General features: G+C 39.4%; 1 protein-coding gene across 4 annotated transcripts in view; it reads left to right on the top strand.

Moving 5' to 3' along the window:
* The first annotated feature begins 749 nt into the window (after positions 1–749).
* The window catches only part of CDH7 (cadherin 7), a 129,981-nt gene continuing 118,693 nt past the window's right edge, over positions 750–12,037 (top strand). The window contains exon 1 of one of the 4 annotated variants that reach the window (XM_045378317.3): positions 750–814. The gene's annotated coding sequence lies outside the window, so the exon portion shown is untranslated. Of the gene's footprint in view, positions 815–1,445; positions 2,388–12,037 lie in introns of those variants that run through there. The other 3 variants (XM_005586498.5, XM_045378318.3, XM_015439641.4) reach the window with 3 other exon arrangements.

Here is a 12,037-nt window from a genome sequence, read left to right as displayed (position 1 = left end):
GTCATCCAAGCAGCCCTGGATCTGGGGAGTTTTGGGGTTGTAGTCAGAACTTTTAAAATGCATAATGTTAAGTAAACAACATAGGATGGTATCTGGAACTTAATAGGAGTCCAAAATTGCTGTTAGAATTATTAGCATAGAATTTGGTTTTAAACATTGACTAAATTGAAAGGGCGAGCTGGGGGAGGCATGGTGCCAGTTAAATGACCAGGAGAGGCTGGACTGGGGACAGAAAAGTGTGCTTGACTGCACAAGAAATCAGAGATAATAGCACGGACAAGTACAAGCCCATGTAACTGGTATTCGAAGAATTACTGCTAAGGTTAAGTAAGAGTAAGTGCGTAACAGAGAGAGGACACTTTCCATTGGTAGAGTGAGAAAAATGAAACGAACGTAGTTGGAAATGATCTCTTCCCCCTCCTCACCCCTATGACAGAACACCCAGTCATCAGATTAAAACGAGCACCAGAGCAGGGGAAAACAAAGCGAGCTCAACTCCAGGGACTGCACCGTGCTCTAAAGAAAAGACCAGATCCCCTTCCTTCCTTTTTTCCTTCCTTCCACACCTTGCAAGGGTCCTCTGCCCCGCCCTGCGAGTAAATCATACACTTTGGAAGTTTTGCATTAGAGAGCCCAGCTGGAGAGAAAATTGTCTGCAAGAAAAAAAAAAAAAAAAAAAATAGAACTAGGGCAGTCCGAGGAGATTGAAAGGGCAAAACTATCAAGCAAGAAAACTGTAAGTTCTGATTAGTTTTATGACTTTGCCTTCCTGCCTCAGGAGCTCAATTGATCACGGCTTTCACGACAGGCTAAGGTGGGTGTTAGGGGGGCAGCTTGAAAATACCCTCAAAACTCTCCTCCAGCTCCGTGCTTTCAGATGCAAATGCCTCGCGGAGAGATGGATGGGCTGCAGCCCCTCCTACTTTCACCCCTCTTCTTTATTTTCCTGCGAAGGAATCCATCTGTACAGATCTGTCAGGCGGGAGGTGGAGGAGGGTGCGCGAGGGTGCGCGCGTGTGTGTGTGCGCGCGTGGCGGCCGAGCGGCTCCGTCTTCGCGTTCATTTCCAGTAGCCCCAACCGGGTCTCTGGGAGGCGCGCAAGTCTCAGTGGTTCCCCGGGCCGGCCTCCGACGGCACTGACAGCGGGCGCCCGCCGCCCACCACCGTCGCCCTCTTCTCCTCCCTCTTCGGCCCCGGCTCCAGCGCGCTCTCTGCTGCTCTCCCGCGCGCCCTCTCGCCCTCTCTCCGGCCGCGCGCTCCCGCTGGCTCCGGACCTTGCGTCTCAGCCGCCCGGGCGAGGCGGAGGGGCCCCTTTCAGCGAGCGGAGACAGCGGGCCCCGGGCGCCCGAGGCCGGGGCAGGGTCCCCGCGCGCCGCGGAGTGGGCTGTGATTGGAGGAGGAGCCCGTGCCGGGCGGGCCCGAGCGGGTGTCGAGCCGGTGCCTCCAGTCTGCCCCGCGCGCGGAGCTGCGCGCACTGGGTCCCCAAGAGCCCGCGGGAGCCCGGCAGCGGAGCGCACGTCCTTTCGGATGCACACGCCCGGGTCCCTGGCGTCTGACGCCGCGGGGAGGGCAGCGAGGCCCCAGGTGAGTGTGCCTGGCTGCGCGGGGCTGGGGAGGCGCCGCTGGGCAGATGTGCGCCCTTGCTGTGCGCCTTTGGAAGCAGGACTAATCAGTGAGCGGAGAGCGGGCGGGGATGTCCGTGCCGGAGTTTCCCTTGGCGTCCCCAAGTTACTGCGTGTTGCCGTGAGACGTGGCTCTGCAAGGCAAGACAGGCTTGTGGACGGAGCCGGGGGCGTTTGGCCCGGAAAGCGGGTGTTGACAGACACCAGGTGCGACACGAGGAGTAGTAGTTGAGGGTAAGAGCAAATCCCGGCACTCTCCAGGTGCAGCGGCAAACATGGGCAGGCTGGAGCACTCTCCTCAAAGAGGAACACAAGCAGGCTCCTCCCTCGACCTCGGACTGATGGGGGCACAACTCCGCGCCGGCTGTGCCGCCGGGTTCTGCAGAGGTCTGAGGCTGGAAGGGGGTATGCGCCGCTGTGGGCAGGAGTCCTTTGAACCATCCGCTCTAGACACCTTTTACCTTTCGTGAAGGTGGAGCTCACTTCGGGGTGCCTTGCTTTTTTCCTCTGTAATTAGTATTCTGCTGATCTGGTTCATCTGCATCCTGCGTCCCCTTCGCCTGGCAGTACCTTAAGTGTGCGCTGGGAAAAGGGCGCCCTGCTTCTCTGAAGGCATGGTGGACTTCTTCATGGGTGCGCATGGTACACTGCTAGTTGCTGGTATTCAACCTTCCAGTGTGGATTAATGAGAAAAGACCCGTTGTTCTGTACCACTTCACGTTTTAGATCGCTAACCCTACGGATTTCTTAAATGTCATAGTTCAGGTGAGTAAAGATTGGCAATGAGTTCACCCAGCACTGGGCAAATGGCAAGCTGTTGAGAAACCATCAAGGATTGGGTGTATCAAGGCTTTGGAGATCTGTAAACTGAACTAGGAATGTACTTATAACATCTTTTGCTTTGCAATAAATATCTTGCCTCTACTAGATCGTTTATTAAGTGAGACCTTTATGTAAGACTTGTCCTCGTAATTTCTGTAACTACCAGACAGGTGTTCAGATCATTTTTCATAGAGAAGTAGATAAACAGAACTTTATACCAAAAAAAAAAAAAAAAACCACGAAAAATGTAAGTGACTTGTTAATATATGGCCCTTGCCAAGTGACAAGTATGGTATGTATTTTTAAAAGCAGGTAACACCTCACACAAAATATGTGTATTTTAAGAGTTTAGGAGCAGTAGCAGTCTTTTGCTAAAGGAAGTTTGCATAGACACAATATCTAAATAGTTTTAAGAGTGTCTTAATAAAGGCAAATTGTTAGGGGAGAAAAGAGCTAAGAAAAAAAAAATTACATTTGAAGCTTTCAGTAACTCACCAAGAATTACTTCTTTCCTAACGAACTAGTTAGAGTTTGATTTACCTAAGATATTTTCTTGTTACTATATGTCAAGGGGAAATGCATGAAGAATCCTTTTCTTTCTTTTTAAGGCTATTTGGAACAGTATGAATTAAAATGCAAAAGAATTGAGGCAGGTAGGAAGACTGGCAACTTTGTGAAAGTCTTGCTTCTGTGTTAGTGTTTAATATGGAGTGGGGCAGCAGAGCAATTAGGTAACATCCAACGTTAATAGTCTTATCTGGGAAAGCTAGCCGAGTCTGTCTGAGGAAAGAAAAATAAAGAAAACAATACTTAGTGGCACAGACCATCACCCTGCTAAAAGCTATTAAGGTTTGCAGCTTTAATAAAAGGGCATTGTGCATTTACAACGTGAGATATTATTGTAATTAAGGGCTGCAAGAGGTCATTAGAATTGTGTTAACAATCACTTGACAGACTCACAACTCTTCTTAAGTCTTCTTTTATTGATTTAATAGCACAGAGCTTTTTCCTTTCTTATAAAAGGATAATTGTAAAGCATCTATATTACTGCAATTTACCCTTGAATTGACTCTAGTGTTTAGTGTCCAATGAAGAAGAGAGGGTGGAGAGCACGCGGAGTTGGCCACTGTTCAGCCTTCCTTGGCCTAAAAATCAAATGACTGTCTCGCCTTGGGCACTGTTTCTTTACTGGTTTCCCTGTTATTCAGCATTTTGCTTTTTTGGTGGCAAAGCTGATATAAACTCCTCAGAGTGTGTACTGATATGAGGAAGTGAATACATTTTTGTGTTGAGCAAATACTTTTTTTTGTCGGATCTTTCGGAAATACTTTATAAAATACTAAACTCACAAATTGTTCTGTGCTGTGGATATTTATTGCTGAATGATTCCAATCTTCCTGGGTTTTATAAGGTTTTACATTTATTGCTTTGATAGCTTGTATCACATCACGGTTCTCTCTCTTTTACACACACACAAATGTCTTTAACTTGATTGGAAGGCTTCATAGCCTTAGCTTAAATTGGAAGTTTCAGGAACTTCTAAAATAACTAACATGCATTAGTTGATTGCAAAGGGATTGAGATGGAAGCTTTTTCTTCCTTGGATGAAGGAATCAGATGCTACTTGGTGGGGTGATAAAGGGGAGCTGAGGACAAGGAAAGAAGACATGTGATCAGAGTCTTGTGTGTGACCATCTCCCCAGCGTCTGACAAGCAGAGAGGATCTAGCTGTAACCAGCAATACACGAGTGCCTCCTCTGGGGATTTGCTGGTTCTGCAGAAAGATACCCCTGCAAGCACTTCCCCCTTGTTATTCTGCGAGTCTCACAGATAAAATTACCAGTGCAAGTGAATATGCAGACATCTGTCCATATCTTCATTTCAGATTATAGTATAGATTTTCATTCGGGTAGAATCTCTTTTCTGCTATTTTGCAAAGTGTTTATTGAAACCTGATGACTTTTGTTGAAGTCACATAAATCACACGTGGCGCAAGGTAAATACAAGGGTAAATTAAACATTAAAGTTGATACAGCTAAGATTTCTTGTAAGAATAAATTATAAAAAAACTCTCTGGATATAATTTTACCGTTTTGTTATTACATAAATCATTCAGAAAGATTGTGCCTTGTTACTTTGTTTACTTTTTAATTTACAAAGGCTTCTTCTAGTTAATTATAAACTCGTTTCCCCTTTTTAAAAATTCCTTTCACCCATGGCAGAGGTTGTGCTTGGTTGAAATTGAGTCTGTAATCCACTTTGAGAAGTTTTCTTTCTATGTTTGATAACCAGATGCACACTACAGGCTATGTGATTCATTTCCAGGGCCCCTGCCTGCATATTTAGGCCAGTTAACAGTAGGAGGTTGTGGTCTGTAGTTGTAATGTTATCTGGCCCGGGGAGCTAATGGATTTGATCACAGTTTCTTTACGTGAGAAGTCACATATCACAGAGAGTCCCCAGCCTCACTAATTAAAATGTAAAAAATTATACCTTTTAAGTAGAAAAGAGAGGGCTCTTTCATCAAAATTAAAATTATTGAATGTAATGTTAAACTTTAAATGGCATTCAGATGAAACAAATTAATGTTCATATATGACTGTACTGGAAACTGAAGATAGCAACATTAAGTTTAGGATGATTATAATGGGAATATCAGGAGCAAGCAGTCATCTCAAAATATAGGACTTATATCACCAACTGAAAGGGTACAATTGGAATGATACTTATTTTGCCAAACAAAATGGCCCCATATATATATTTTTCTGTCCTAACATACTGTCCTGAGTTGGTACCCTATTTCTAAAATGTTCGCTAGGCTGTTGTTTAAATTTCAGTGGAAATAGTTAGCTACCTTGTGTCATAATGTAGTAGGAAGTTATTTTTGGATTCCAGAGTTGTTTAGAAGGGAAAAAGCAATTTTAAATTTGGATACAGCTCACACTTCATTTTTTTGTAAGATAGAAACATACAGCCCTAGACAATAGGTTCCTTCACCCTTTCTTCTTAGTCTGCATTCTCCGCCCTTCTGTATGATAATTATGGTTACCATTACCTCCTTAGAAAATTAAAACTTATGGTCATATAAAAATTTAAGTACAATCAAATCTACTTTGTTTGGCTTTTAGGAAAGATGGTTTCAAAGATCACACATTGCAAAAGCACTCATTAGCAGAATGAGCAATTTTTAACAAATACTTGAAAACACTCATTACATCCAGTTATGCAATGGCTATTGGATCAGTACCTAGCTGTGTGACCTTGGGCATTTCACTGGGAATCTGTAGATTTCCATTGTATTCAAAGTAAAGAAAGGGCTACTTTGTTTTTTTTAACATCTATTGCAGTTCAAACATGTCATCAATCTGTGGTTCCACCACTTTGGGAATCTTCAAACTTAAGGAGCAGCAGAATTTGAGGATTTTAAAATGTTTTTCCTCTAACATGAACCCTAATGAAAACCAAACTATTACATTCTTCAGTATTGAAATAATCTCCTCTTTATTTATGTCTTAGACACTGTCCTGAATAGTGTGGCTGGTAGTGTTGTGGTTCCAAATAAAGTGTGGCTTCAGCTCTGAAAACACTCTGTCCCGGACTATTTTCTCTCTAGTGTTGTATTCTGACATCTGCTCAGTCATGAATGAGAGGGAATTAGAACATATTTTCCCCCTTTGGCATTCCCAAAAATGTATTAAGCGGTTCTACATTAAAAATAGGCAAAAGCAACAACGGATAAGTACTACCCTTTACACAAAGTAGACTACTCTAACTTTGTGGACTGGGATAAATCACAGGGAGGACGTCAGTGGTAACAGGTGGAAGCTGTACTGGGGACATGAGCAAATGAAAGTCTTCAGAGAAGACAGTGGATGAATCAGGAAGCAATCTCTTCATTGAATTTAAATAAAACCATTGATTACCCAAGGAATTCCTAAAAAGAAACAGAGTTCTTCTCCCAGACTACACAAAACAAACAAACAAACAAACACACTAGTAAATAGAAGGTTGGTCTTAAAACACTGGTAATATCTTGCATAGTTCCCTTGCTGTGGAATGCTGTCATTTCCACGTTTAAACATGTGCATCTTTCACCTTACTTAGAGATTCATTAAAAACATGCTGCTGTCTAAATGTAGTTCATCCTTAAAGCAGTCTTGGAAATGATAGTTTACTCCCAATAGGTCAACAAGATTTTTTATATTTTGTTGCTATTATTCCGACTGTGATTTCTTGTACTATTATGTTTCAGAGGTCAGCCAACAAAATGTCTCAGGGAATATCAGTTAGATTCTGGAGGTGTTTGTCAGTCAACCATTATGGATTTTTTGATTCTTGTAGATTATTCTATTAAGTACACTGACAGTCCTCAAATGTCATTCCTACAGTTGTTTTTCTAGAAAATGCAAATAATTGAATTTATTTTCGGACTGCCATGCTCCATCTAGTCATAAACTATACCAGTTTTTAAAAGAGAGGCATAACTTCTTTAAATCAGCGTTACCAATTGACAGTAAGCTGTGTGTTAGTGTGGTATATATTAAGTATATTTCAAAACAGTTTCAGAAGACCTGAATCTGAGGCAGACTCCAGACAGCAGAGAGCATGAGCAGCTGCTCCTTGCCTCGAATTTAGAGAAACTTTGGTGGACTGTGGTCTTTAATTGTGATAAGTCATTGCTTAATTATATTGGACTGCAACAAACATTCCAGTTCAACTTTGAGTGCCACAAAACCAAAAAGAATCCTATATTTCCTTTAGTATAACTAATAGTTAGATATTATATTACATGTTATTTCTAGAAAGCATACAGCACTGTGCACTTTTTTAAAAAGCAGTCTAGAACATATGAATTAATTGGCAATTAGACATGTTTTTAAAACTACTCTTGTGGTGATATGTTAATGTGCAATGGCTGAATATGATGTATACTTGTTATGTTTTTAGCATGCTGACTTTAAATGGAACAGGTTCTGGAAGACTTGCAGTTTTGCTGAGTAGTAATTGATATGCTAATGCATAACAGTATTTTTTTTTTTTTTTTTTTTGCATAGAAGGACCTTTAGTCATTGTTTATAAGTATGAAAACACCATTTGATTAAGAGCACAATAGTCACTTGACCTGTTAAAAGTGGTTTCCTAGAGATGTCAAGTGAAGTAGAAATTCCAAGAAAACTTTATAGTAATGAATTTGTTTTGGTAAAATAACATTAGCTGTTAAAGTTAAATGGATAATAAACAGTCGACTTGAAACTAATACACTGCCACTTAGTTTAACAAAAATAATTGGAACAAAATGGTAGCATGATCAAGCGATTTAATATCAAATGAATGTTGATTTAGTAAATACTGCCTAAGGGATTTTTACCTCTTCTTTTTTCTTTTTGCTTCAGTTTGTTCAAAATATATTTTTCAGTGTTTCATTTTATATTCTGATGATTAAGGTCTGTTATACTCATCACAGTACTACTTGTGATTTTCATGTATTTCAGTTTGTAAAACATGGGAAAATATTATAAATTGTTTTTTAAAATATAAGTTTTAGCCTTAAAATATCAGAGTAAATGAAATCATTTTAAATCTTCATCAGATTTTTTTTTCTTTTTCAGATTAATCATTTATCAAGTAGCGTACTACTCCCTCAGACATCTGTGATTTACCTCTGTGCCATTCTCTCCTCAGATATAACCTGTTCTTCTTGTTTTTCTCTTCAGAAATGTTCCATCTTGTTCCATATTATGACTGTCCAAAAGTTGATACAGATCTGTGGACATTCTTTCAACTGTATACCCATACATATTTTATATTCTTTCCTGCACTTTTAAAAAGGACTAGTGATAGTGACGAGGTCAACTCTCCAAACCACATGCATGGATGCAGAGTACTCATTTTTTTCTGATGTGAATCTTGTTTTTAACTCCTGTATATGAAACTCAGATGGGAAAGGAGGTAGAAGAAAGAGAGAAGATAAACCACATAGACTTCTAAAGAGGGATGCAATGTTTTTGCTTTAGGGCACAGATTTGTGAGACAATATAAAATCCATTGTGAAAAGTCAACAATTTGTTACTCTGTACTCAAGTTCATTTAAATATAATAAAAGTTATTGTGGTGGCTTTCTACATGTTGATATTTGTGAGAATATAAAAAGCCTTATAAAGAGGTTATATAATATATGACAAAATTCTCAAGTTTAAGTTTGGGTTACTTCTGGTTGACAACCACAAAGAACTATAGGCTTTTTAAAATAATGCTTCAGAGCCCTTATTTCTCTCATGATACCCAGCTCAGGACAGAATGAAATCAGTTGAACTGCTATACTCGCCTTTCTCTTGAAAATGAGATTTGATTGAAAAGGAAGGCAAACATTCGTGAAAGACTGATAAGGAAAGGTGACACCTGACCTGAGGCCGTGCGACTCTTCCGCTGCTATAGAGGACATATGTTCCTGGCAGAGTTGGTTACTGCCAAAAATACTGGGGAACACATTACAAAACATCATCACTTCAGATCACAATGGTTCACACACTATTTTCTGATTTTCGAAGTGCACTCCACAAAGGGTATGACAGGTACATTTATCTCAAAAAAGAAAATTTCATCCTCTAATAATATACACAATGCCAGTTAAATATCCTTGTGCACTATGGTAGAATTTGGATCAGGGTAAAGACAATTTAGCTCAGGAGGTTGGCAAATACTTCAAATACTACAGAGAAATATAATGAAATTTTCTTGAAAGTGATTGTGACTTATAAACATGGTTGACTTACCAAGGAATTTGTATCTTGACTTGTTATATGGTTAACTTTTCATATTAAAAAATGAGGTTGATCATAATGAAAATGAGCATTGCATAGTTTCCGAATGTCAATTATATGCCTACTTCAGTCTTAGGTGCTACAGATACAACGATAGGGTGGGTCTCCTTCTTCATCAAGGTTTATGTTTGTACTAGCTGCTTTTAAAAGCCCTTGATTAAAATGAGTTGCACAATTATCAAGCATTTTCCCTTCACAGACATTATTTCAATGACTTTAATGTCACCCATGCCATGTTCTGTAAATCCCTTCTTTTATATGTTCTAGCTAGTTTGATAAATCCCCAGTCTTGTTGAATGGAAGAGAAATAATCTTCAAGAGCAAGAAGAGTACATTAAACACCTCTTCTTAAAGTGAATGTTGCATTTTATAAGCAAGTCAAATGTTTCTTTTACATTCTGCCCATTATCTTATTATTATTTTTTTTTTGAGACGGGATCTCTCTCTGTCACCCAGGCTGGAGTGCAGTGGCTCCCTGCAACCTCCACCTCATGGGTTTAAGCGATTCTTGGGCGCCCCTGAGTAGCTGGGATTACAGGTGTGTGGAACCATGCCCGGCTAATATATATATATATATATATATATATATATTTTTTTTTTTTTTAATTTTTAGTAGAGACAGGGTTTCACCATGTTAGCCAGGATGATCTCAATCTCCTGACCTCATGATTTTCCCACCTCGGCCTCCCAAACTGCTGGGATTATAGGCATGAGCCACAGCGCCCAGCCCCCATTATCTTTTATTATTAACAACATGTATTTTATCACAGCTTTAAAAGAGCTAACAAAATCAGTTTTACATAATTGTCAAAAAGTAGAAAAGTAGGACCTGAAAAAATAATAGACTTTATAAGATAGTTGAGTTCAGCTGCTTCATTTTGCAAATGTGGAAAATAAAATCCCAGAGCGATCCAAGGTCATACAGCAAGTGGTGGAGCTCGTAGGACAGTGAATCCTGTGATCTTATCCCTAGTCCAGACTGTGTGCTTTGTTCCTCATCAGTAAACACCTAGTGAACTAAAATAAATTTCTCCAGTTCTGATATTTGTGTTTGATTTCTAAAAATTACAGAAGGCGTGCCTTTAAGAAATAAAGAGTTATATATAGTACTTTGGCGCCTTTGTATTCATCTTGATTTTTTGATTTATGACCATATGGTTCTCTGGAACCAACTACAACTATCAAAATGCTTTCACTTGGTGTAAGAGTTGTCTAAAACATTTGAACATAGATAACATTCCAGTGAAAACTAACATCAACCCATAAACTAATTTTAACATAGCCAGTTTCAAACTAAAAATATGATAATAATCCCAAGAGCTGTTTAAAAACACATTTTTGATTGCCAGGCACTATTTTTGGCATCTCATGATTTGCTCATTTAATCCTATGAAGTAGGTGCCATTATTACCATCTTTGTTTTATAGATGAGAGACTTAAGGCTTTATTTCTGGAACTTCTTAGAATTGAACTTGTTCAAGATTAGATAGTTAAGACGTGACTGGCCCAGAATTTGAATCTTTATCCGATGCAGACACCAACAGTCTTTACTGGTAACTAACTCCTCAAGTATTGAATTTCAGAAGCTCATTTGCTCTTTAGGTTTTTAGAAGTTGAATGTATTGTCACTCTCTGAAACAATGTTACCACATCCACTCAAAACATAAAGTAGCCTAAATGGTATAATTTTGCTCTATTGCATCTAAAAAATATATTATCTGGAGCCAAAGTGTTTATGTCATTGTCTTTAAGAGATAATTCATTCTCTTGAGAAGAGTGGGTGAAACTGGAACTGTTCTATGGCCACAGGCTTCACATGCTTGTCTCAGCCACCTGACCAGAACTCTAAACCATCCCTCCCCATCCCCGGGAGACTGGTTTGCCACTAGTTGAAGGAAGAAGCTACATGACTTTGCCCCTTCCCATTCTGTCAACTATTCCTACTGAAGACCACTCTTCATGATTCTCATCTCATTACTGGACTAATCTCTACACTAGTATACCATGCCCAGATCAAAATTTCAGCACCTCCCTGCCTTTCTAAACTATAGGAAGCATGCCTTTCATGGTGGGTTAGTCAGACCTGTCTACAATAAACTTTCAACTTAATTAAAGTACCTATATTGAAACACCAAGGAATGATCCCAAGTTACTTGTTCTTTATAAGTCAAAGTCTAGAACAACTGGCCCTCTAGGATGGTTTCTAAGTGGAATAAATTTATTTTTGATCCTTGGATAGGGTATCTGGATTTGGGGAGATTGTGTTCTCTGCACAGGCTGCAGTTAATGTGCTCTAATAAGAGTTACCATTCTGGTGGCTCTCAGGTACAATAATTAGATGAACATTGGATGTTTCTTAAATGCCCTCTGGAATATCAAAACTTTATAGATATATATTTTTAAATGTATGCATTCATTTTAACAGTTCATTGCACAAAGTCAGTGGACACTGTTCTAGTTGTGTGAACTATTTAAAAATTTGATAAATTTGTATATATGTATATATTTATTTCACATTTATTTTACTATCTATAGTATTTTCTTAAATTTGACTATCAAAAGTATTTTTTTTATTGCATAACAGACACTCCTCTTACACAAGGGACAGTTAGAAAGACTGAAAAGCTTATGAGGATAGTGCATTTTCTGCCTTAATGGGGAGACATTTTTTGGCTTTTGGCTTTATATTCTCAACGCCATATTTGTCTCCCTAAAAAAAAACAAAACAAAACAAAAAACAAAAAAACAGAAATAGGCAAATGATACTTTTTT

This window comes from Macaca fascicularis, chromosome 18 (genome assembly GCF_037993035.2).
Source record: "Macaca fascicularis isolate 582-1 chromosome 18, T2T-MFA8v1.1".
In the NCBI taxonomy this organism is placed as follows: domain Eukaryota; kingdom Metazoa; phylum Chordata; class Mammalia; order Primates; family Cercopithecidae; genus Macaca; species Macaca fascicularis.
This window is presented reverse-complemented; position numbering and strand designations above follow the sequence as displayed.